General features: G+C 41.9%; 25 non-coding genes across 25 annotated transcripts; all 25 read left to right on the top strand.

Annotated features, from left to right (window-relative positions):
* The first annotated feature begins 117 nt into the window (after nt 1–117).
* On the top strand, nt 118–189 carry TRNAP-AGG (transfer RNA proline (anticodon AGG)). Its single transcript has one exon. It is a non-coding gene; the product is annotated as a tRNA-Pro (tRNA).
* A 2,499-nt stretch (nt 190–2,688) lies between these two features.
* On the top strand, nt 2,689–2,760 carry TRNAP-AGG (transfer RNA proline (anticodon AGG)). The gene has a single exon. It is a non-coding gene; the product is annotated as a tRNA-Pro (tRNA).
* A 249-nt stretch (nt 2,761–3,009) lies between these two features.
* TRNAP-AGG (transfer RNA proline (anticodon AGG)) lies at nt 3,010–3,081 on the top strand. The gene has a single exon. It is a non-coding gene; the product is annotated as a tRNA-Pro (tRNA).
* Nucleotides 3,082–4,132: 1,051 nt separating this feature from the next.
* Nucleotides 4,133–4,204, top strand: TRNAP-AGG (transfer RNA proline (anticodon AGG)). Its single transcript has one exon. It is a non-coding gene; the product is annotated as a tRNA-Pro (tRNA).
* A 411-nt stretch (nt 4,205–4,615) lies between these two features.
* Nucleotides 4,616–4,687, top strand: TRNAP-GGG (transfer RNA proline (anticodon GGG)). Its single transcript has one exon. It is a non-coding gene; the product is annotated as a tRNA-Pro (tRNA).
* An 889-nt stretch (nt 4,688–5,576) lies between these two features.
* On the top strand, nt 5,577–5,648 carry TRNAP-AGG (transfer RNA proline (anticodon AGG)). Its single transcript has one exon. It is a non-coding gene; the product is annotated as a tRNA-Pro (tRNA).
* A 249-nt stretch (nt 5,649–5,897) lies between these two features.
* TRNAP-AGG (transfer RNA proline (anticodon AGG)) lies at nt 5,898–5,969 on the top strand. The gene has a single exon. It is a non-coding gene; the product is annotated as a tRNA-Pro (tRNA).
* Nucleotides 5,970–6,219: 250 nt separating this feature from the next.
* TRNAP-AGG (transfer RNA proline (anticodon AGG)) lies at nt 6,220–6,291 on the top strand. The gene has a single exon. It is a non-coding gene; the product is annotated as a tRNA-Pro (tRNA).
* An 889-nt stretch (nt 6,292–7,180) lies between these two features.
* On the top strand, nt 7,181–7,252 carry TRNAP-AGG (transfer RNA proline (anticodon AGG)). The gene has a single exon. It is a non-coding gene; the product is annotated as a tRNA-Pro (tRNA).
* Nucleotides 7,253–7,501: 249 nt separating this feature from the next.
* Nucleotides 7,502–7,573, top strand: TRNAP-AGG (transfer RNA proline (anticodon AGG)). Its single transcript has one exon. It is a non-coding gene; the product is annotated as a tRNA-Pro (tRNA).
* Nucleotides 7,574–7,823: 250 nt separating this feature from the next.
* On the top strand, nt 7,824–7,895 carry TRNAP-AGG (transfer RNA proline (anticodon AGG)). The gene has a single exon. It is a non-coding gene; the product is annotated as a tRNA-Pro (tRNA).
* Nucleotides 7,896–8,142: 247 nt separating this feature from the next.
* On the top strand, nt 8,143–8,214 carry TRNAP-CGG (transfer RNA proline (anticodon CGG)). The gene has a single exon. It is a non-coding gene; the product is annotated as a tRNA-Pro (tRNA).
* A 411-nt stretch (nt 8,215–8,625) lies between these two features.
* On the top strand, nt 8,626–8,697 carry TRNAP-GGG (transfer RNA proline (anticodon GGG)). The gene has a single exon. It is a non-coding gene; the product is annotated as a tRNA-Pro (tRNA).
* A 1,050-nt stretch (nt 8,698–9,747) lies between these two features.
* On the top strand, nt 9,748–9,819 carry TRNAP-AGG (transfer RNA proline (anticodon AGG)). The gene has a single exon. It is a non-coding gene; the product is annotated as a tRNA-Pro (tRNA).
* Nucleotides 9,820–10,068: 249 nt separating this feature from the next.
* On the top strand, nt 10,069–10,140 carry TRNAP-AGG (transfer RNA proline (anticodon AGG)). Its single transcript has one exon. It is a non-coding gene; the product is annotated as a tRNA-Pro (tRNA).
* A 250-nt stretch (nt 10,141–10,390) lies between these two features.
* On the top strand, nt 10,391–10,462 carry TRNAP-AGG (transfer RNA proline (anticodon AGG)). The gene has a single exon. It is a non-coding gene; the product is annotated as a tRNA-Pro (tRNA).
* A 247-nt stretch (nt 10,463–10,709) lies between these two features.
* On the top strand, nt 10,710–10,781 carry TRNAP-CGG (transfer RNA proline (anticodon CGG)). Its single transcript has one exon. It is a non-coding gene; the product is annotated as a tRNA-Pro (tRNA).
* Nucleotides 10,782–11,192: 411 nt separating this feature from the next.
* Nucleotides 11,193–11,264, top strand: TRNAP-GGG (transfer RNA proline (anticodon GGG)). Its single transcript has one exon. It is a non-coding gene; the product is annotated as a tRNA-Pro (tRNA).
* Nucleotides 11,265–11,833: 569 nt separating this feature from the next.
* On the top strand, nt 11,834–11,905 carry TRNAP-AGG (transfer RNA proline (anticodon AGG)). The gene has a single exon. It is a non-coding gene; the product is annotated as a tRNA-Pro (tRNA).
* A 250-nt stretch (nt 11,906–12,155) lies between these two features.
* TRNAP-AGG (transfer RNA proline (anticodon AGG)) lies at nt 12,156–12,227 on the top strand. Its single transcript has one exon. It is a non-coding gene; the product is annotated as a tRNA-Pro (tRNA).
* Nucleotides 12,228–12,316: 89 nt separating this feature from the next.
* Nucleotides 12,317–12,388, top strand: TRNAP-AGG (transfer RNA proline (anticodon AGG)). Its single transcript has one exon. It is a non-coding gene; the product is annotated as a tRNA-Pro (tRNA).
* A 1,053-nt stretch (nt 12,389–13,441) lies between these two features.
* Nucleotides 13,442–13,513, top strand: TRNAP-AGG (transfer RNA proline (anticodon AGG)). The gene has a single exon. It is a non-coding gene; the product is annotated as a tRNA-Pro (tRNA).
* A 410-nt stretch (nt 13,514–13,923) lies between these two features.
* Nucleotides 13,924–13,995, top strand: TRNAP-AGG (transfer RNA proline (anticodon AGG)). The gene has a single exon. It is a non-coding gene; the product is annotated as a tRNA-Pro (tRNA).
* Nucleotides 13,996–14,084: 89 nt separating this feature from the next.
* On the top strand, nt 14,085–14,156 carry TRNAP-AGG (transfer RNA proline (anticodon AGG)). Its single transcript has one exon. It is a non-coding gene; the product is annotated as a tRNA-Pro (tRNA).
* Nucleotides 14,157–14,406: 250 nt separating this feature from the next.
* TRNAP-AGG (transfer RNA proline (anticodon AGG)) lies at nt 14,407–14,478 on the top strand. Its single transcript has one exon. It is a non-coding gene; the product is annotated as a tRNA-Pro (tRNA).
* The last annotated feature ends 8,711 nt before the right edge of the window (nt 14,479–23,189 follow it).

Raw genomic sequence — 23,189 nt, 5'->3', positions numbered from 1 at the left:
GTCCCGGGTTCAAATCCCGGACGGACCCGAGTTTTTGCAGACGTAAATTAGTGACTATTTAAATGCAACTAACTACAGGTTAGGCCTATAAGTTGAGCGTGTTTTTGTTACACTCATGGTCCGTTGGTCTAGGGGTATGATACTCGCTTAGGGTGCGAGTGGTCCCGGGTTCAAATCACGGACGGACCCGAGTTTTTGCAGAAGTAATTTAGCGACTATTTAAATGCAACTAACAACAAGGTAGGCCTACGGGATGAGCATGTTTCAGGGTCATACATGGTCCGTTGGTCTAGGAGTATGATACTCGCTTCGGGTGTGAGTGGTCCCTGGTTCAAATCCCGGACGGACCCGAGTTTTGCAGAAGTAATTTAGCGACTATTTACATGCACCTAATTAAATTGTAGGCCTTCGAGCTGAGCATGTTTCATTGTCATACTTCGTCCGTTGGTCTAAGGGTATGATACTCGCTTAGGGTGTGAGTGGTCCCGGGTTTAAATCCCGGACGGTCCCGAGTTTTTCCAGAAGTAATTTAGCGACTATTTAAATGCAACTAGTTAAATTGTAGGCCTACGAGCTGAGCATGTTTCATTGTCATTTTTCGTCCGTTGGTCTAAGGGTATGATACTCGCTTCGGGTGTGAGTGGTCCCGGGTTCAAATCCCGGACGGACCCGAGTTTTTGCAGACGTAAATTAGTGACTATTTAAATGCAACTAACTACAGGTTAGGCCTATAAGTTGAGCGTGTTTTTGTTACACTCATGGTCCGTTGGTCTAGGGGTATGATACTCGCTTAGGGTGCGAGTAGTCCCGGGTTCAAATCACGGACGGACCCGAGTTTTTGCAGAAGTAATTTAGTGACTATTTAAACACAACTAACAACAAGGTAGGCCTACGGGATGAGCATGTTTCAGGGTCATACATGGTCCGTTGGTCTAGGAGTATGATACTCGCTTCGGGTGTGAGTGGTCCCTGGTTAAATTCCCGGACGGACCCGAGTTTTGCAGAAGTAATTTAGCGACTATTTAAATGCACCTAATTAAATTGTAGGCCTTCAAGCTGAGCATGTTTCATTGTCATACTTCGTCCGTTGGTCTAAGGGTATGATACTCGCTTAGGGTGTGAGTGGTCCCGGGTTTAAATCCCGGACGGTCCCGAGTTTTTCCAGAAGTAATTTAGCGACTATTTAAATGCAACTAGTTAAATTGTAGGCCTACGAGCTGAGCATGTTTCATTGTCATTTTTCGTCCGTTGGTCTAAGGGTATGATACTCGCTTCGGGTGTGAGTGGTCCCGGGTTCAAATCCCGGACGGACCCGAGTTTTTGCAGACGTAAATTAGTGACTATTTAAATGCAACTAACTACAGGTTAGGCCTATAAGTTGAGCGTGTTTTTGTTACACTCATGGTCCGTTGGTCTAGGGGTATGATACTCGCTTAGGGTGCGAGTAGTCCCGGGTTCAAATCACGGACGGACCCGAGTTTTTGCAGAAGTAATTTAGTGACTATTTAAACACAACTAACAACAAGGTAGGCCTACGGGATGAGCATGTTTCAGGGTCATACATGGTCCGTTGGTCTAGGAGTATGATACTCGCTTCGGGTGTGAGTGGTCCCTGGTTAAATTCCCGGACGGACCCGAGTTTTGCAGAAGTAATTTAGCGACTATTTAAATGCACCTAATTAAATTGTAGGCCTTCAAGCTGAGCATGTTTCATTGTCATACTTCGTCCGTTGGTCTAAGGGTATGATACTCGCTTAGGGTGTGAGTGGTCCCGGGTTTAAATCCCGGACGGTCCCGAGTTTTTCCAGAAGTAATTTAGCGACTATTTAAATGCAACTAGTTAAATTGTAGGCCTACGAGCTGAGCATGTTTCATTGTCATTTTTCGTCCGTTGGTCTAAGGGTATGATACTCGCTTCGGGTGCGAGTTGTCCCGGGTTCAAATCACGGACGGACCCGAGTTTTTGCAGAAGTAATTTAGCGACTATTTAAATGCAACTAACAACAAGGTAGGCCTACGGGATGAGCATGTTTCAGGGTTATACATGGTCCGTTGGTCTAGGAGTATGATACTCGCTTCGGGTGTGAGTGGTCCCTGGTTCAAATCCCGGACGGACCCGAGTTTTTGCAGAAGTAATTTAGCGACTATTTAAATGCAACTAACAACAAGGTAGGCCTACGGGATGAGCATGTTTCAGGGTTATACATGGTCCGTTGGTCTAGGAGTATGATACTCGCTTCGGGTGTGAGTGGTCCCTGGTTCAAATCCCGGACGGACCGGAGTTTTGCAGAAGTAATTTAGCGACTATTTACATGCACCTAATTAAATTGTAGGCCTTCGAGCTGAGCATGTTTCATTGTCATACTTCGTCCGTTGGTCTAAGGGTATGATACTCGCTTAGGGTGTGAGTGGTCCCGGGTTCAAATCCCGGACGGGCCCGAGTTTTGCAGAAGTATTTTAGCGACTACTTAAAAGCAACTAGTTAAATTGTAGGCCTACGAGCTTAGCATGTTTCATTGTCATTTTTCGTCCGTTGGTCTAAGAATATGATACTCGCTTTGGGTGTGAGTGGTCCCGGGTTCAAATCCCGGACGGACCCGAGTTTTTGCAGACGTAAATTAGTGACTATTTAAATGCAACTAACTACAGGTTAGGCCTATAAGTTGAGCGTGTTTTTGTTACACTCATGGTCCGTTGGTCTAGGGGTATGATACTCGCTTAGGGTGCGAGTGGTCCCGGGTTCAAATCCCGGACGGACCCGAGTTTTGCAGAAGTAAATTAGTGACTATTTAAATGCAACTAACTACAGGTTAGGCCTATAAGTTGTGCGTGTTTTTGTTACACTCATGTTCCGTTGGTCTAGGGGTATGATACTCGCTTAGGGTGCGAGTGGTCCCGGGTTCAAATCCCAGACGGACCCGAGTTTTTGCAGAAGTTATTTAGTGACTATTTAAACACAACTAACAACAAGGTAGGCCTACGGGATGAGCATGTTTCAGGGTCATACATGGTCCGTTGGTCTAGGGGTATGATACTCGCTTAGGGTGCGAGTGGTACCGGGTTCAAATCCCGGACGGACCCGAGTTTTTGCAGAAGTTATTTAGTGACTATTTAAACACAACTAACAACAAGGTAGGCCTACGGGATGAGCATGTTTCAGGGTCATACATGATCCGTTGGTCTAGGAGTATGATACTCGCTTCGGGTGTGAGTGGTCCCTGGTTCAAATCCCGGACGGACCCGAGTTTTTGCAGAAGTAATTTAGCGACTATTTAAATGCAACTAACAACAAGGTAGGCCTACGGGATGAGCATGTTTCAGGGTTATACATGGTCCGTTGGTCTAGGAGTATGATACTCGCTTCGGGTGTGAGTGGTCCCTGGTTCAAATCCCGGACGGACCGGAGTTTTGCAGAAGTAAATTAGTGACTATTTAAATGCAACTAACTAAAGGTTAGGCCTATAAGTTGAGCGTGTTTTTGTTACACTCATGGTCCGTAGGTCTAGGGGTGTGATACTCGCTTAGGGTGCGAGTGGTCCCGGGTTCAGATCCCGGACGGACCCGAGTTTTGCAGAAGTAATTTAGCGACTATTTAAATGCACCTAATTAAATTGTAGGCCTACGAGCTGAGCATGTTTCATTGTCATACTTCGTCCGTTGGTCTAAGGGTATATACTCGCTTAGGGTGTGAGTGGTCCCGGGTTCAAATCCCGGACGGACCCGAGTTTTGCAGAAGTAATTTAGCGACTATTTAAACACAACTAACAACAAGGTAGGCCTACGGGATGAGCATGTTTCAGGGTCATACATGGTCCGTTGGTCTAGGGGTATGATACTCGCTTCGGGTGTGTGTGGTCCCGGGTTAAAATCCCGGACGGACCCGAGTTTTTGCAGAATTAAATTAGTGACTATTTAAATGCAACTAACTACAGGTTAGGCCTATAAGTTGTGCGTGTTTTTGTTACACTCATGTTCCGTTGGTCTAGGGGTATGATACTCGCTTAGGGTGCGAGTGGTCCCGGGTTCAAATCCCAGACGGACCCGAGTTTTTGCAGAAGTTATTTAGTGACTATTTAAACACAACTAACAACAAGGTAGGCCTACGGGATGAGCATGTTTCAGGGTCATACATGGTCCGTTGGTCTAGGGGTATGATACTCGCTTAGGGTGCGAGTGGTCCCGGGTTCAAATCCCGGACGGACCCGAGTTTTTGCAGAAGTTATTTAGTGACTATTTAAACACAACTAACAACAAGGTAGGCCTACGGGATGAGCATGTTTCAGGGTCATACATGGTCCGTTGGTCTAGGGGTATGATACTGGCTTAGGGTGCGAGTGGTCCTGGACTCAAATACCGGACGGACCCGAGTTTTTGCAGAAGTAATTTAGTGACTATTTAAACACAACTAACAACAAGGTAGGCCTACGGGATGAGCATGTTTCAGGGTCATACATGATCCGTTGGTCTAGGAGTATGATACTCGCTTCGGGTGTGAGTGGTCCCGGGTTCAAATCCCGGACGGACCCGAGTTTTTGCAGAAGTAAATTAGTGACTATTTAAATGCAACTAACTAAAGGTTAGGCCTATAAGTTGAGCGTGTTTTTGTTACACTCATGGTCCGTTGGTCTAGGGGTATGATACTCGCTTGGGGTGCGAGTGGTCCCGGGTTCAGATCCCGGACGGACCCGAGTTTTGCAGAAGTAATTTAGCGACTATTTAAATGCACCTAATTAAATTGTAGGTCTACGAGCTGAGCATGTTTCATTGTCATACTTCGTCCGTTGGTCTAAGGGTATATACTCGCTTAGGGTGTGATTGGTCCCGGGTTCAAATCCCGGACGGACCCGAGTTTTGCAGAAGTAATTTAGCGACTATTTAAACACAACTAACAACAAGGTAGGCCTACGGGATGAGCATGTCTCAGGGTCATACATGGTCCGTTTGTCTAGGGGTATGATACTCGCTTCGGGTGTGTGTGGTCCCGGGTTAAAATCCCGGACGGACCCGAGTTTTTGCAGAATTAAATTAGTGACTATTTAAATGCAACTAACTACAGGGAAGTTCTATAAGTTGAGCGTGTTTTTGTTACACACATGGTCCGTTGGTCTGGGGGTATGATACTCGCTTAGGGTGCGAGTGGTCCCGGGTTCAAATCACGGACGGGCCCGAGTTTTGCAGAAGTATTTTAGCGACTACTTAAAAGCAACTAGTTAAATTGTAGGCCTACGAGCTTAGCATGTTTCATTGTCATTTTTCGTCCGTTGGTCTAAGAATATGATACTCGCTTTGGGTGTGAGTGGTCCCGGGTTCAAATCCCGGACGGACCCGAGTTTTTCCAGAAGTAATTTAGCGACTATTTAAATGCAACTAGTTAAATTGTAGGCCTACGAGCTGAGCATGTTTCATTGTCATTTTCGTCCGTTGGTCTAAGGGTATGATACTCGCTTCGGGTGTGAGTGGTCCCGGGTTCAAATCCCGGACGGACCCGAGTTTTTGCAGACGTAAATTAGTGACTATTTAAATGCAACTAACTACAGGTTAGGCCTATAAGTTGAGCGTGTTTTTGTTACACTCATGGTCCGTTGGTCTAGGGGTATGATACTCGCTTAGGGTGCGAGTGGTCCCGGGTTCAAATCCCGGACGGACCCGAGTTTTGCAGAAGTAAATTAGTGACTATTTAAATGCAACTAACTACAGGTTAGGCCTATAAGTTGTGCGTGTTTTTGTTACACTCATGTTCCGTTGGTCTAGGGGTATGATACTCGCTTAGGGTGCGAGTGGTCCCGGGTTCAAATCCCAGACGGACCCGAGTTTTTGCAGAAGTTATTTAGTGACTATTTAAACACAACTAACAACAAGGTAGGCCTACGGGATGAGCATGTTTCAGGGTCATACATGGTCCGTTGGTCTAGGGGTATGATACTCGCTTAGGGTGCGAGTCGTCCCGGGTTCAAATCCCGGACGGACCCGAGTTTTTGCAGAAGTTATTTAGTGACTATTTAAACCCAACTAACAACAAGGTAGGCCTACGGGATGAGCATGTTTCAGGGTCATATATGATCCGTTGGTCTAGGAGTATGATACTCGCTTCCGGTGTGAGTGGTCCCGGGTTCAAATCCCGGACGGACCCGAGTTTTTGCAGAAGTAAATTAGTGACTATTTAAATGCAACTAACTAAAGGTTAGGCCTATAAGTTGAGCGTGTTTTTGTTACACTCATGGTCCGTTGGTCTAGGGGTATGATACTCGCTTAGGGTGCGAGTGGTCCCGGGTTCAGATCCCGGACGGACCCGAGTTTTGCAGAAGTAATTTAGCGACTATTTAAATGCACCTAATTAAATTGTAGGCCTACGAGCTGAGCATGTTTCATTGTCATACTTCGTCCGTTGGTCTAAGGGTATATACTCGCTTAGGGTGTAAGTGGTCCCGGGTTCAAATCCCGGACGGACCCGAGTTTTGCAGAAGTAATTTAGCGACTATTTAAACACAACTAACAACAAGGTAGGCCTACGGGATGAGCATGTTTCAGGGACATACATGGTCCGTTGGTCTAGGGGTATGATACTCGCTTCGGGTGTGTGTGGTCCCGGGTTAAAATCCCGGACGGACCCGAGTTTTTGCAGAATTAAATTAGTGACTATTTAAATGCAACTAACTACAAGGAAGTTCTATAAGTTGAGCGTGTTTTTGTTACACACATGGTCCGTTGGTCTAGGGGTATAATACTCGCTTAGGGTGCGAGTGGTCCCGGGTTCAAATCACGGACGGGCCCGAGTTTTGCAGAAGTATTTTAGCGACTACTTAAAAGCAACTAGTTAAATTGTAGGCCTACGAGCTTAGCATGTTTCATTGTCATTTTTCGTCCGTTGGTCTAAGAATATGATACTCGCTTTGGGTGTGAGTGGTCCCGGGTTCAAATCCCGGACGGACCCGAGTTTTTCCAGAAGTAATTTAGCGACTATTTAAATGCAACTAGTTAAATTGTAGGCCTACGAGCTGAGCATGTTTCATTGTCATTTTCGTCCGTTGGTCTAAGGGTATGATACTCGCTTCGGGTGTGAGTGGTCCCGGGTTCAAATCCCGGACGGACCCGAGTTTTTGCAGACGTAAATTAGTGACTATTTAAATGCAACTAACTACAGGTTAGGCCTATAAGTTGAGCGTGTTTTTGTTACACTCATGGTCCGTTGGTCTAGGGGTATGATACTCGCTTAGGGTGCGAGTGGTCCCGGGTTCAAATCCCGGACGGACCCGAGTTTTGCAGAAGTAAATTAGTGACTATTTAAATGCAACTAACTACAGGTTAGGCCTATAAGTTGTGCGTGTTTTTGTTACACTCATGTTCCGTTGGTCTAGGGGTATGATACTCGCTTAGGGTGCGAGTGGTCCCGGGTTCAAATCCCAGACGGACCCGAGTTTTTGCAGAAGTTATTTAGTGACTATTTAAACACAACTAACAACAAGGTAGGCCTACGGGATGAGCATGTTTCAGGGTCATACATGGTCCGTTGGTCTAGGGGTATGATACTCGCTTAGGGTGCGAGTGGTCCCGGGTTCAAATCCCGGACGGACCCGAGTTTTTGCAGAAGTTATTTAGTGACTATTTAAACACAACTAACAACAAGGTAGGCCTACGGGATGAGCATGTTTCAGGGTCATACATGATCCGTTGGTCTAGGAGTATGATACTCGCTTCGGGTGTGAGTGGTCCCGGGTTCAAATCCCGGACGGACCCGAGTTTTTGCAGAAGTAAATTAGTGACTATTTAAATGCAACTAACTAAAGGTTAGGCCTATAAGTTGAGCGTGTTTTTGTTACACTCATGGTCCGTTGGTCTAGGGGTATGATACTCGCTTAGGGTGCGAGTGGTCCCGGGTTCAGATCCCGGACGGACCCGAGTTTTGCAGAAGTAATTTAGCGACTATTTAAATGCACCTAATTAAATTGTAGGCCTACGAGCTGAGCATGTTTCATTGTCATACTTCGTCCGTTGGTCTAAGGGTATATACTCGCTTAGGGTGTGAGTGGTCCCGGGTTCAAATCCCGGACGGACCCGAGTTTTGCAGAAGTAATTTAGCGACTATTTAAACACAACTAACAACAAGGTAGGCCTACGGGATGAGCATGTTTCAGGGTCATACATGGTCCGTTGGTCTAGGGGTATGATACTCGCTTCGGGTGCGAGTGGTCCCGGGTTCAAATCCCGGACGGACCCGAGTTTTTGCAGAAGTTATTTAGTGACTATTTAAACACAACTAACAACAAGGTAGGCCTACGGGATGAGCATGTTTCAGGGTCATACATGGTCCGTTGGTCTAGGGGTATGATACTGGCTTAGGGTGCGAGTGGTCCTGGACTCAAATACCGGACGGACCCGAGTTTTTGCAGAAGTAATTTAGTGACTATTTAAACACAACTAACAACAAGGTAGGCCTACGGGATGAGCATGTTTCAGGGTCATACATGATCCGTTGGTCTAGGAGTATGATACTCGCTTCGGGTGTGAGTGGTCCCGGGTTCAAATCCCGGACGGACCCGAGTTTTTGCAGAAGTAAATTAGTGACTATTTAAATGCAACTAACTAAAGGTTAGGCCTATAAGTTGAGCGTGTTTTTGTTACACTCATGGTCCGTTGGTCTAGGGGTATGATACTCGCTTGGGGTGCGAGTGGTCCCGGGTTCAGATCCCGGACGGACCCGAGTTTTGCAGAAGTAATTTAGCGACTATTTAAATGCAACTAACTACAGGTTAGGCCTATAAGTTGAGCGTGTTTTTGTTACACTCATGGCCCGTTGGTCTGGGGGTATGATACTCGCTTCGGGTGTGAGTGGTCCCTGGTTCAAATCCCGGACGGACCCGAGTTTTGCAGAAGTAATTTAGCGACTATTTAAATGCACCTAATTAAATTGTAGGCCTTCGGCTGAGCATGTTTCATTGTCATACTTCGTCCGTTGGTCTAAGGGTATGATACTCGCTTAGGGTGTGAGTGGTCCCGGGTTTAAATCCCGGACGGTCCCGAGTTTTTCCAGAAGTAATTTAGCGACTATTTAAATGCAACTAGTTAAATTGTAGGCCTACGGGCTGAGCATGTTTCATTTTCATTTTTCGTCCGTTGGTCTAAGGGTATGATACTCGCTTCGGGTGTGAGTGGTCCCGGGTTCAAATCCCGGACGGACCCGAGTTTTTGCAGACGTAAATTAGTGACTATTTAAATGCAACTAACTACAAGGAAGTTCTATAAGTTGAGCGTGTTTTTGTTACACACATGGTCCGTTGGTCTAGGGGTATAATACTCGCTTAGGGTGCGAGTGGTCCCGGGTTCAAATCACGGACGGGCCCGAGTTTTGCAGAAGTATTTTAGCGACTACTTAAAAGCAACAAGTTAAATTGTAGGCCTACGAGCTTAGCATGTTTCATTGTCATTTTTCGTCCGTTGGTCTAAGAATATGATACTCGCTTTGGGTGTGAGTGGTCCCGGGTTCAAATCCCGGACGGACCCGAGTTTTTCCAGAAGTAATTTAGCGACTATTTAAATGCAACTAGTTAAATTGTAGGCCTACGAGCTGAGCATGTTTCATTGTCATTTTCGTCCGTTGGTCTAAGGGTATGATACTCGCTTCGGGTGTGAGTGGTCCCGGGTTCAAATCCCGGACGGACCCGAGTTTTTGCAGACGTAAATTAGTGACTATTTAAATGCAACTAACTACAGGTTAGGCCTATAAGTTGAGCGTGTTTTTGTTACACTCATGGTCCGTTGGTCTAGGGGTATGATACTCGCTTAGGGTGCGAGTGGTCCCGGGTTCAAATCCCGGACGGACCCGAGTTTTGCAGAAGTAAATTAGTGACTATTTAAATGCAACTAACTACAGGTTAGGCCTATAAGTTGTGCGTGTTTTTGTTACACTCATGTTCCGTTGGTCTAGGGGTATGATACTCGCTTAGGGTGCGAGTGGTCCCGGGTTCAAATCCCAGACGGACCCGAGTTTTTGCAGAAGTTATTTAGTGACTATTTAAACACAACTAACAACAAGGTAGGCCTACGGGATGAGCATGTTTCAGGGTCATACATGGTCCGTTGGTCTAGGGGTATGATACTCGCTTAGGGTGCGAGTGGTCCCGGGTTCAAATCCCGGACGGACCCGAGTTTTTGCAGAAGTTATTTAGTGACTATTTAAACACAACTAACAACAAGGTAGGCCTACGGGATGAGCATGTTTCAGGGTCATACATGATCCGTTGGTCTAGGAGTATGATACTCGCTTCGGGTGTGAGTGGTCCCGGGTTCAAATCCCGGACGGACCCGAGTTTTTGCAGAAGTAAATTAGTGACTATTTAAATGCAACTAACTAAAGGTTAGGCCTATAAGTTGAGCGTGTTTTTGTTACACTCATGGTCCGTTGGTCTAGGGGTATGATACTCGCTTAGGGTGCGAGTGGTCCCGGGTTCAGATCCCGGACGGACCCGAGTTTTGCAGAAGTAATTTAGCGACTATTTAAATGCACCTAATTAAATTGTAGGCCTACGAGCTGAGCATGTTTCATTGTCATACTTCGTCCGTTGGTCTAAGGGTATATACTCGCTTAGGGTGTGAGTGGTCCCGGGTTCAAATCCCGGACGGACCCGAGTTTTGCAGAAGTAATTTAGCGACTATTTAAACACAACTAACAACAAGGTAGGCCTACGGGATGAGCATGTTTCAGGGTCATACATGGTCCGTTGGTCTAGGGGTATGATACTCGCTTCGGGTGCGAGTGGTCCCGGGTTCAAATCCCGGACGGACCCGAGTTTTTGCAGAAGTTATTTAGTGACTATTTAAACACAACTAACAACAAGGTAGGCCTACGGGATGAGCATGTTTCAGGGTCATACATGGTCCGTTGGTCTAGGGGTATGATACTGGCTTAGGGTGCGAGTGGTCCTGGACTCAAATACCGGACGGACCCGAGTTTTTGCAGAAGTAATTTAGTGACTATTTAAACACAACTAACAACAAGGTAGGCCTACGGGATGAGCATGTTTCAGGGTCATACATGATCCGTTGGTCTAGGAGTATGATACTCGCTTCGGGTGTGAGTGGTCCCGGGTTCAAATCCCGGACGGACCCGAGTTTTTGCAGAAGTAAATTAGTGACTATTTAAATGCAACTAACTAAAGGTTAGGCCTATAAGTTGAGCGTGTTTTTGTTACACTCATGGTCCGTTGGTCTAGGGGTATGATACTCGCTTGGGGTGCGAGTGGTCCCGGGTTCAGATCCCGGACGGACCCGAGTTTTGCAGAAGTAATTTAGCGACTATTTAAATGCAACTAACTACAGGTTAGGCCTATAAGTTGAGCGTGTTTTTGTTACACTCATGGCCCGTTGGTCTGGGGGTATGATACTCGCTTCGGGTGTGAGTGGTCCCTGGTTCAAATCCCGGACGGACCCGAGTTTTGCAGAAGTAATTTAGCGACTATTTAAATGCACCTAATTAAATTGTAGGCCTTCGGCTGAGCATGTTTCATTGTCATACTTCGTCCGTTGGTCTAAGGGTATGATACTCGCTTAGGGTGTGAGTGGTCCCGGGTTTAAATCCCGGACGGTCCCGAGTTTTTCCAGAAGTAATTTAGCGACTATTTAAATGCAACTAGTTAAATTGTAGGCCTACGGGCTGAGCATGTTTCATTTTCATTTTTCGTCCGTTGGTCTAAGGGTATGATACTCGCTTCGGGTGTGAGTGGTCCCGGGTTCAAATCCCGGACGGACCCGAGTTTTTGCAGACGTAAATTAGTGACTATTTAAATGCAACTAACTACAGGTTATGCCTATAAGTTGAGCGTGTTTTTGTTACACTCATGGTCCGTTTGTCTAGGGGTATGATACTCGCTTAGGGTGCGAGTGGTCCCGGGTTCAAATCCCGGACGGACCCGAGTTTTTGCAGAAGTTATTTAGTGACTATTTAAACACAACTAACAACAAGGTAGGCCTACGGGATGAGCATGTTTCAGGGTCATACATGATCCGTTGGTCTAGGAGTATGATACTCGCTTCGGGTGTGAGTGGTCCCGGGTTCAAATCCATGACGGACCCGAGTTTTTGCAGAATTAAATTAGTGACTATTTAAATGCAACTAACTACAGGGAAGGCCTATAAGTTGAGCGTGTTTTTGTTACACACATGGTCCGTTGGTCTAGGGGTATAATACTCGCTTAGGGTGCGAGTGGTCCCGGGTTCAAATCCCGGACGGACCCGAGTTTTTGCAGAAGTAAATTAGTGACTATTTAAATGCAACTAACCAAAGGTTAGGCCTATAAGTTGAGCGTTTTTTTGTTACACTCATGGTCCGTTGGTTTAGGGGTATGATACTCGCTTAGGGTGCGAGTGGTCCCGGGTTCAAATCCCGGACGGACCCGAGTTTTTGCAGAAGTTATTTAGTGACTATTTAAACACAACTAACAACAAGGTAGGCCTACGGGATGAGCATGTTTCAGGGTCATACATGATCCGTTGGTCTAGGAGTATGATACTCGCTTCGGGTGTGAGTGGTCCTGGGTTCAAATCCCGGACGGACCCGAGTTTTTGCAGAAGTAAATTAGTGACTATTTAAATGCAACTAACTAAAGGTTAGGCCTATAAGTTGAGCGTGTTTTTGTTACACTCATGGTCCGTTGGTCTAGGGGTATGATACTCGCTTAGGGTGCAAGTGGTCCCGGGTTCAGATCCTGGACGGACCCGACTTTTGCAGAAGTAATTTAGCGACTATTTAAATGCACCTAATTAAATTGTAGGCCTACGAGCTGAGCATGTTTCATTGTCATACTTCGTCCGTTGGTCTAAGGGTATGATACTCGCTTAGGGTGTGAGTGGTCCCGGGTTCAAATCCCGGACGGACCCGAGTTTTTCCAGAAGTAATTTAGCGACTATTTAAATGCAACTAGTTAAATTGTAGGCCTACGAGCTGAGCAAGTTTCATTGTCATTTTTCGTCCGTTGGTCTAAGGGTATGATACTCGCTTAGGGTGTGAGTGGTCCCGGGTTCAAATCCCGGACGGACCCGAGTTTTGCAGAAGTAATTTAGCGACTATTTAAACACAACTAACAACAAGGTAGGCCTACGGGATGAGCATGTTTCAGGGTCATACATGGTCCGTTGGTCTAGGGGTATGATACTCGCTTCGGGTGTGTGTGGTCCCGGGTTAAAATCCCGGACGGACCCGAGTTTTTGCAGAATTAAATTAGTGACTATTTAAATGCAACTAACTACAGGGAAGGCCTATAAGTTGAGCGTGTTTTTGTTACACACATGGTCCGTTGGTCTAGGGGTAGAATACTCGCTTAGGGTGCGAGTGGTCCCGGGTTCAAATCCATGACGGACCCGAGTTTTTGCAGAATTAAATTAGTGACTATTTAAATGCAACTAACTACAGGGAAGGCCTATAAGTTGAGCGTGTTTTTGTTACACACATGGTCCGTTGGTCTAGGGGTATAATACTCGCTTAGGGTGCGAGTGGTCCCGGGTTCAAATCCCGGACGGGCCCGAGTTTTGCAGAAGTATTTTAGCGACTACTTAAAAGCAACTAGTTAAATTGTAGGCCTACGAGCTTAGCATGTTTCATTGTCATTTTTCGTCCGTTGATCTAAGAATATGATACTCGCTTTGGGTGTGAGTGGTCCCGGGTTCAAATCCCGGACGGACCCGAGTTTTTCCAGAAATAATTTAGCGACTATTTAAATGCAACTAGTTAAATTGTAGGCCTACGAGCTGAGCATGTTTCATTGTCATTTTTCGTCCGTTGGTCTAAGGGTATGATACTCGCTTCGGGTGTGAGTGGTCCCGGGTTCAAATCCCGGACGGACCCGAGTTTTTGCAGAAGTAAATTAGTGACTATTTAAATGCAACTAACCAAAGGTTAGGCCTATAAGTTGAGCGTTTTTTTGTTACACTCATGGTCCGTTGGTTTAGGGGTATGATACTCGCTTAGGGTGCGAGTGGTCCCGGGTTCAAATCCCGGACGGACCCGAGTTTTGCAGAAGTAAATTAGTGACTATTTAAATGCAACTAACTTACAGGTTAGGCCTATAAGTTGAGCGTGTTTTTGTTACACTCATGGTCCGTTGGTCTAGGGGTATGATACTCGCTTAGGGTGCGAGTGGTCCCGGGTTCAAAACCCGGACGGACCCGAGTTTTTGCAGAAGTAGTTTAGTGACTATTTAAATGCAACTAACTACAGGTTAGGCCTACGGTTTTAGCATGTTTCAGGGTCATACATAGTTAGTTGGTCTAGGGGTATGATACTCGCTTAGGGTGCGAGTGGTCCCGGGTTCAAATCCCGGACGGACCCGAGTTTTTGCAGAAGTAATTTAGTGACAATTTAAACACAACTAACAACAAGGTAGGCCTACGCGATGAGCATGTGTCAGGGTCATACATGGTCCGTTGGTCTAGGGGTATGATACTCGCTTAGGGTGCGAGTGGTCCCGGGTTCAAATCCCGGACGGACCCGAGTTTTGCAGAAGTAATTTAGCGACTATTTAAATGCACCTAATTAAATTGTAGGCCTACGAGCTGAGCATGTTTCATTGTCAGACTTCGTCCGTTGGTCTAAGGGTATGATACTCGCTTAGGGTGCGAGTGGTCCCGGGTTCAAAACCCGGACGGACCCGAGTTTTTCCAGAAGTAGTTTAGTGACTATTTAAATGCAACTAACTACAGGTTAGGCCTACGGTTTTAGCATGTTTCAGGGTCATACATAGTTAGTTCGTCTAGGGGTATGATACTCGCTTAGGGTGCGAGTGGTCCCGGGTTCAAATCCCGGACGGACCCGAGTTTTTGCAGAAGTATGTTAGCGACTATTTAAATGCAACTAGTTAAATTGTAGGCCTACGAGCTGAGCAAGTTTCATTGTCATTTTTCGTCCGTTGGTCTAGGGGTATAATACTCGCTTAGGGTGCGAGTGGTCCCGGGTTCAAATCCCGGACGGGCCCGAGTTTTGCAGAAGTAATTTAGCGACTATTTAAAAGCAACTAGTTAAATTGTAGGCCTACGAGCTTAGCATGTTTCATTGGCATTTTTCGTCCGTTGGTCTAAGAATATGATACTCGCTTTGGGTGTGAGTGGTCCCGGGTTTAAATCCCGGACGGACCCGAGTTTTTGCAGAAGTAAATTAGTGACTATTTAAATGCAACTAACTACAGGATAGGCCTATAAGTTGAGCGTGTTTTTGTTACACTCATGGTCCGTTGGTCTAGGGGTATGATACTCGCATAGGGTGCGCGCGCCCCCTGGCGGCTGCGCCCCCTCGCGGGAAAACATTGCGCGGGAATCTGGCAGTCCAGTCTCTTCTACAACTGTCTCTGTGACGTCATTGGCGGGAAAATCTACAACTGTATCTGTGACGTCATTGATAAGAGACGAATGGAAGCTTTAGTACATTGCCAAGGGTTAATGATAGGCTGAAAGTTGCGCAATCCATTGTAATTTTTAGTTTGACTCAAAATTTCAACCTTTTTTCAAGGAGTTTATTTTGATTATGGTATTGTTTTAATGGTAATTAAAAGGTACACGTAAAGCGTAATTAATATATAAGAAATTCATCTTAGACGTAATAGTAGAAAGCGTAATTAGCCTCTGAAAATCAAAGTGTTACTGGTGTGTTAGCGTCTATTTGTAAGCCTTGGCTAAATTCTGCCTATAATAATCCAACAATTGTGACGTCATTCGAAGAGTTGTTGTATCGCGTAACGTATATTAAGGGGTGGCGGTAAAGTTTTATCATTGCTAAATGAAAATGTGTCAGGTTCATAACGTAGCGGATTTAGTAGAGGTTTGGGTCGGTAATGTCTTACTGGAAAAGGACTGATACGGGTGTGGAGTTATACTTACAAAAGGAACAAAGATTTGACAGCTCAAACGGAATCAAATACCAGTACTTAGTTTCAAAATACAATCACAGAAAAGTAAGCGTGTGTAAATACTCTCCTTTCAAATCATTCGTATTCAAAACAATTCACATCTAATTTTTCTATTAGTATCGTACTAAAGCCAACGTTAGAGGCAGAGGCTACCCCGATTACAGGCCAACACCAAACGCAAGGACTCGTCCTAACGTGTCTAAACCTAACCTACCTCCAAGTTATAACGTTATTACGTAAGGTGGCGAGAAGAAATTCCACCACAGAGTTTGTATTAGTCTTAGACGTCGATATGACGTCCAACTATAACCTCCACGAAATGTTCCTGGAGTATGCCTGAGAAAATAGGCTCTTTCTCGAATCTCGAAAAGATGATAAAACTGTTTACGTTGTACCCGCATTTGAAATGAAAGAAATAGCCCAAATACCCAAGGATAAAACGGACAACGTTTGGAAATGATGGACGCTCACCTCTTTTACATTGAGCTTTGTTGGAAATGTCAGAAACATATTGACTACGAAGCCTGGTATAGAGAACCAATGACTAATAAGTTAGCTGTCATTTTTGAAGTCTTGTGGAGAGATCCTTGGGAACCTTTCTTCTTCAGCAGAAATTCAGCGCCTTATCATGATGAAAGGTTTAGACAATATGACTTTAATTTAAAAGTCATGTAAGACCAAGATACCACCGTGTGTAGAAAGAAGAAACCATCGATAACTAACCCATTGATTGATATCTTTGTAGGTTTGCGAATTACACGTTGTAGGATACTAATTTTCAGTTTTAAATAACGCTTTTTGTCATCCATAATGGCCTGAAAATGGCCAACTCATTCCATAAAGAAAAGGATACCGATCAAGAAAAGAACCGTATCTTATTTCGACAGTTCAAAACTGTACTAAAGGAAAAAACTGTCTCCATTGAGGAACTCTATTTAGATAATATAGGAGTTAAATGGTGTATATTCGTACAAGTTATTCTTATAATTACGTTATTTAATGTAAAGATTTGTATTTTAAAATAGGGATTTTGCTCATAAACTTGCATTGGTTTTGAAAGGTGGAGGCAGAGGCTACCCCGTTTACAGACCAACACCAAATGTCAGGACTCGTCCTAACGTGTCTAAACCTAACCTACCTCCAAGTTATAACGAAGTTATCACTGATTCAAAATAAATCACCGATAGTTTAGTAGTGGTTTGAAAGCAATTACCTATACTAAACCGGACTATTTTGGTAAAGATGGTGCACTTGCAATGGTTTAATAGTCGCAAAATTTCTTCCAACATATAAATGTTTAAGGGATTTGTTTTTTTCAGCTAAATCGGCATCGAAATCTGAAAGGACTCGACTTTAATTTGAGCTGTTAGATTGTCATACCTTTTGAAATAACTAGTTTTTCAGGCATTTTCCTCCTGTCGTATGTTTATATTTATTACTAACGTTCCAATCAAGGTACTAGAACCTATTTTGTTATTCCCTATTGAAATTGAATTCATAGTTTGTTTATTTAAAAATGGATAGAGCACACAATCCACTATTTAGATATTCAGGGTGTAGAACGTAAATTATTTTTAATTGATTTTAACATAAAGAACAAACTATTTAGCTGTGCCAGATTATTGAAAATAGAGTCTTCAACTTTAAAGCAATTAACACCGAGATTGAAGTTATTAATCATATGAGCATTCAGTTAGGAACTGCGCTCAAAACTATATTTCCTCTAGTGTCTTTAGAGTAAATTACGAATGGTTATTTCAGCTGTTTATGTTAATATAGTTAGTTGTACGTTAAACAGTTATATAATAAGAAAATTTGAAGTGGAACCTCCCAGCCGACTTCAAACCATGTTGGAATACAATCAGTTTAGAATCAAAAGCTCTTGTCAAAACAGAAAATAAATGTTACCATTAAACATTGTGGTGAAATGTTGTATTATTAATCTTATTTTTTTAACCGATCAAATCTTTTTATAATTTTTCCGTATGGTGCTAAAGAAGGATAATATGTTTTGTTCTGATGTTTGAATTTAAAATAAAAAAAGACTAAGAGTTAGGGTTAGGGGTTTGAGGTTCGACTACAGTATGAGAGTTAGGAGTCGTGTCCGTTGTGGATGTAGAGGCCGCTTCAGGTGGTAAGGGCAACCCCTGACTTTGATGCTGTGATATTATCCATTGACGGTGTTGCTCTTCCAATACGAAGGGTATTTCCTCAATCGGGTCAGGTGCTCCTTCACGAATTCTCGGTCTGACCCGCGCTATCTGTAAATTTCTCCATGACGGGTGTTTTTCGTACAATTCCTCATTTTCTGCTTTTATTTTCATATTATATAATTTGTTTAAAATTTCCTAAAGTAATATTTAATTATTAAATTCTAAGACACAATTATCTTTATTTCGGGCAATTTAGGAAACTATCGAAAATTGGTTTTAAAAGTTTTTCAGTTTCTTTAATACGCTGTTTAAACCTCATGTTATTATATAGTTCGCTGTTATATCGATCTTCCAGCGGTATTATATGTACAGTTATTATATGTGAAAAACTAACCAACAATTTTTTATTTTTTTTGTTATTTACACAAAGATGATTTTCTCTCATCAGGTAAAGTTCTTGCGAATAGCTCTTTGTTGGTGTTTAGGTTATTGGGAGAACTAATATTATCTAAAAGAACTAATTAACCGACTGAAAATTAACTAGTCTTAATATACTTTTGTTGGTTATTTTGTAAATGAATAAACTTTGAGACTTTATTTGCAAGAAATAGTTTATTTTAGCAAGGATAAAATTAAATGAACTTCTTGCGTTGGAGGTAATTTCGAGAGTGATTCTAAAAAAGTCCAGTAGCAAGAGACGCGGGACCCCATAGGTCACGTGTCCGTTTTTTATCTTAGAACAGCAGAGGTTTTTTAAGCTGTTATCTTATTTACATATATTCTTTTTTACATTAATCTATTTTGTTAATTTTAGACTATACATTATTAATTATTATGATTATTTGATTTTTAATTCTAAAATAATTTTCATGGGTCCGCTTTAAAACCAAAAGGCAAAGTGTCCCAACCTTTAATTACACGTTTGTTAAACGTAAATCCAAAGCTTTTTTCTAGTTTTCGACTTAAAAGAGTGGCCGACGTTTTATTTCGAATTACGTTGAAAGGAACGTCCACTTTTAGACGTTTGGATTTATTTTTTATAGAGTCCACTATAGCTTCAAAGTTTATAATTTTCTCGTTAACACGATTAAGGCAAATTCCTTTAACCTTCACGACAGATTGACCGTCCGTAGTTCTGTAACCGTAACTCTTGGGCCCATATGAAACAAACTCTGTAATTGTAGCGTCCCCTAGTTCGTTAACCCAACATCCTAAATTGTTACCCGTGGGGGGTTTAAAATCGTTTTCCCCCGCCACAAATAAAACGCTATCTGTATCCATGTATAAGGCTCTTTTACCCAATTTATGCAAGGTCTCGAATAAGGTTAATCTTCCGTAACACGAAACGAAACAAGCCACATACGGATTTCCTTTGAAATATGTTGGTGCAAATTCATCTTTGTTTTTGTACGATAATAAGCACATTTCTTCATTAATTGGTCTTAAATCTACCAATTCCTTTGTGTCATCAGATAAGATACGTATAACTTCTGTACACTCGTTAACAATTAGTGTTTTGGTTTTGTTTGTATTCATACCAAAACGACCCCAAAGACTGTTGAGACAAATCTTTGAAATAGCTCTCAGCGTGGGGTTATGGACTACTTCATCCATCTTCATGCTAATACCTTCAGATTCATAAATCGATTCAATATATTTTTGTTTTTGCTCGGCAGTTTTAACGGAAGACGGATAGCCGGAATTAGCTTGTTTTATCTTCAAAGAATTGTTAACATAACCGCCAAATAGTCCATCGTTAACATGTTTTTCATACTGAAATGTCTCGTCGAAATGATGTACTTCGTATATTTTTATAATTTTATAACCCATTTCTACGGCTTTGTAAATTTCAGGCGAGGGCCAAATACCCGAAATAATTCGCTCCTTGTCAGAATGTCGACACGCTTCATTATTTGATTCAAGGGCACATGACTTACACAGGGGGAAAACAATTTACCATTAAACCTGTATGGTAAAACTGGGATGTATAGATCAGTCGGGGCAAGAGTTCACACGATATTATACCAAAATAGGCATTTTGTTCATAGTTAAATTTACTATTTAAAATTCTGGGATGTCCTTTTGGGTAGATTCCGTATTTATTGACAGCGGGATAGAGTGACATGAGGTCGTAATAATAAATTTTTTCGTTTTTTGCTTCGTCCGGTTTATGATATAATTTGAAGACTTCTGTCCTTCCACCGTACAAAGCCGACCTGGCTAATATTGGTGGAGGTACCTCTACAGTTTCGCAAAAGGTACTACAAGCGATATTTGTCTTTAACAACTTTTCAAACTCGCATTCCCACATCGTTATATACTTTGCATTGGGGTGTAACTTTTTTATAAATTCTATTCTATCCAGACCCTTTTCGTAACAGTTTTTATTTGTATCATTTACTAAACTGTTCCATTCACTGCCTTTTAAACATTTCGGACAACCGTGATACACGCAACCATTGAACTCTAGGATAATTTCAGGATCCTTTGAGTAACCATCAACTAAATAAGGTCCAATTCTTTTTTCTCCTTCAGGAGATAGGGCTGTCTGTATTTCTACCTTCATTTCTTTACTAACCCAGGCCAACCACTTGATAGCTTTACTAATTTGGTTGTTTGATCCACGATAACCTGGACTAGGTACTACACCCAATGTATTTTTTCTAAATATTTGTGTAAAAACACGTTAGTACAGGCCCCTGATATTGTAATAGCTCCGCAATTAAGAGGATCTAGACCCGATGCTTTTTTGTAAAGTTCTCTAAATTTTGTAATTCTTTTTTTAAAACTACCACATCTTGTACAGCGTATTCCTCTAATTCGGTCATTATTTTGTACGTGGATTTTTTTACCTTTTTCACTGTACCATAAATCAAAGGCTTGTCGGTCCTTTTCATTCATAAATTCAGGTTGAAATGCGGTCTTTTCAGGTAACGGACCTTCATAGTTTAAAGTGTCCTCTTTTAAGAAAATATAAGGAAAAAACTGTTTTTTGTAACTACCCAATTGAAAAGTTTCTGTAAAGGCTCTCAGAGGAAGCGCCACGAAGGAATAACTACAAATAAACCGAAAATTTTGACTTTTAATAAAGAGAGCTAGAATTTTAGAACCGTCGAATATGACGTCTGGTTTTACATGGTTATTAATTAACCAATTTAATATAAAATACGAATCAAAACCTTTAAAATTGTGGGCCACTATAGTCAAATTTTCAAATTTAGGTTTACTTATTTTTATTCGTTTATTGTTCCTTGGGTCAGATATTTCATAAACTTATCAACACAATCAAAACCTCTAAAAATTTGATAATCGTATTCGGTATCATTAATTTGCATGGCCGAAACTAATAGAACTGGGGTATGTTTAGAGTTCATATCAATAGTTTCACAGTCAAAATAACAAAATCTAGTTTCTTTAAAAGTATCATCAAGGGTCTGAACGTAACACATTTTAGGAGGGTGCTCAATTTTACATCTAGAACATGTTGTAAGACATTTATGTTTGTCATCGTGAATTTCTTTGCAACATTTTAAATACCGTTTAATTTTTAAACAAGTGCCATTTTATATGTGCAATTGGAAACATTCAGGCCCTTTAAAGTATCTATTACAGTTTTGACAGCGAGATATTTCAATCTGAGGGTCTTCGTGAAAGGTTTCAGAGTAACAACGCCAACATTTGGATTTTTGATTAAAACATTTGTGTTTTTTTGCGTCATTAAATTTAGTAAACGTTGTTAAACACGTGTTGCAATACGACTTTGCCCCAAACATACTGGCTAAATTTTTGATGACGTGCATGTGTTCATCTATTTGTAATAAAAAACTTTTTTCTCCGAAAACATTTCACCTTGATAAACCTTTTTGAAATTATCATTAGCACTGAAAATAACTATTTGGTACTCGGGTTGCAATACTTTTTGAAACATTGAAATTTTGTCTAAACTAACGGGACCAATAGGCACATTAGCCTTGGCATTCAGCTTTAACGCTTCTTCTTTTTGCAAAGGTCTATGACCTAGTTGTATACGTCTATATCGATTAAAATCAAAAGTCAAAGTACTAAGCTTTTGTTTCTTTAAATATGTTAAATCAGCAACCATCGTCCCGCAAACGATTGCTATTGATACGCATAGTTCATCATCGTTTATTATGGGTAAAAATGTCCTTCCTTTCTGAATATATTTGTCGAGAGCTATCATCGATCTATTTTTAACAGATCGACGACCTGATATTGGTACATTAACGTTTAAAAATATAGCGTCGAGTCTGACATCACCCTCGAGAAAAAAATTTCGCCGGCTTTGACTTACTTGACTAATGGCAGTCATTAATCTTTCAGCCGTTAACTCATTTAGGGCCATAAAATTTAAATTTTTAGCATTTTCCAGTAAGTCAGACCTAACACAAAATCTAACGCTATTGTAACCTTGAGAAGATTCTAAAATTGTATCTATAATGGATTGAAAGATTTTTATCAATTGTTCATATACTTCTGTCAATTTGATCATATGAAGGTCTTTAAAAATAATTTTATATTCAGAGGCTAAACAGTTGAACTTTCGACAGACAGTTTGGTTAACTTTTGATGATTCGTAAAACCTTTTAGGATTAAAATAGGAAAGATCCAAAGGCTCTTCTTCGTCTGATGACTTGTTTTCTATTTGATCTTAGGCGCGACTTGAAATAAAACTCTTGACGTATACCTAGGAAACAAACTAAAATATCTAAAATAATATACACTATAATGTTGTAAAATAAAAAGTATTAATTTTCTAAAAATACGTTTTAAAAATTCTTTATTGCGTACATTTTCAAATTTCTTACTCAGTTACAGGTATTTTCTTTACAACATTATCTATAAGACTGACAACTTCTGGTACTTCATCAAACTTTAAATTTAATTGTTTTTCGCGCATTTCCCCCCTATATTTTGTTAGTAAATAACCCGTATCTTTAACATTTTCGAATTCCAGCATTCCCGGGAAACATAGGGTCTGCTTTAGGGTACCGCATGGTTTGCTTAAATTTTTTTAACTTCTTCTATCAAATCTACCAAAATACATATTCCATATATAAGGGGTTTTTTAAAAGCATATCTTCTGATATCTATATATAATTTATTGTTTAATTTAACTAATTTTACACCG

Source organism: Phalangium opilio, unplaced genomic scaffold (assembly GCF_054372755.1).
Source record: "Phalangium opilio isolate 3A_F unplaced genomic scaffold, DU_Popi_V2 ptg000090l_1, whole genome shotgun sequence".
Lineage (NCBI taxonomy): Eukaryota > Metazoa > Arthropoda > Arachnida > Opiliones > Phalangiidae > Phalangium > Phalangium opilio.
This window is presented reverse-complemented; position numbering and strand designations above follow the sequence as displayed.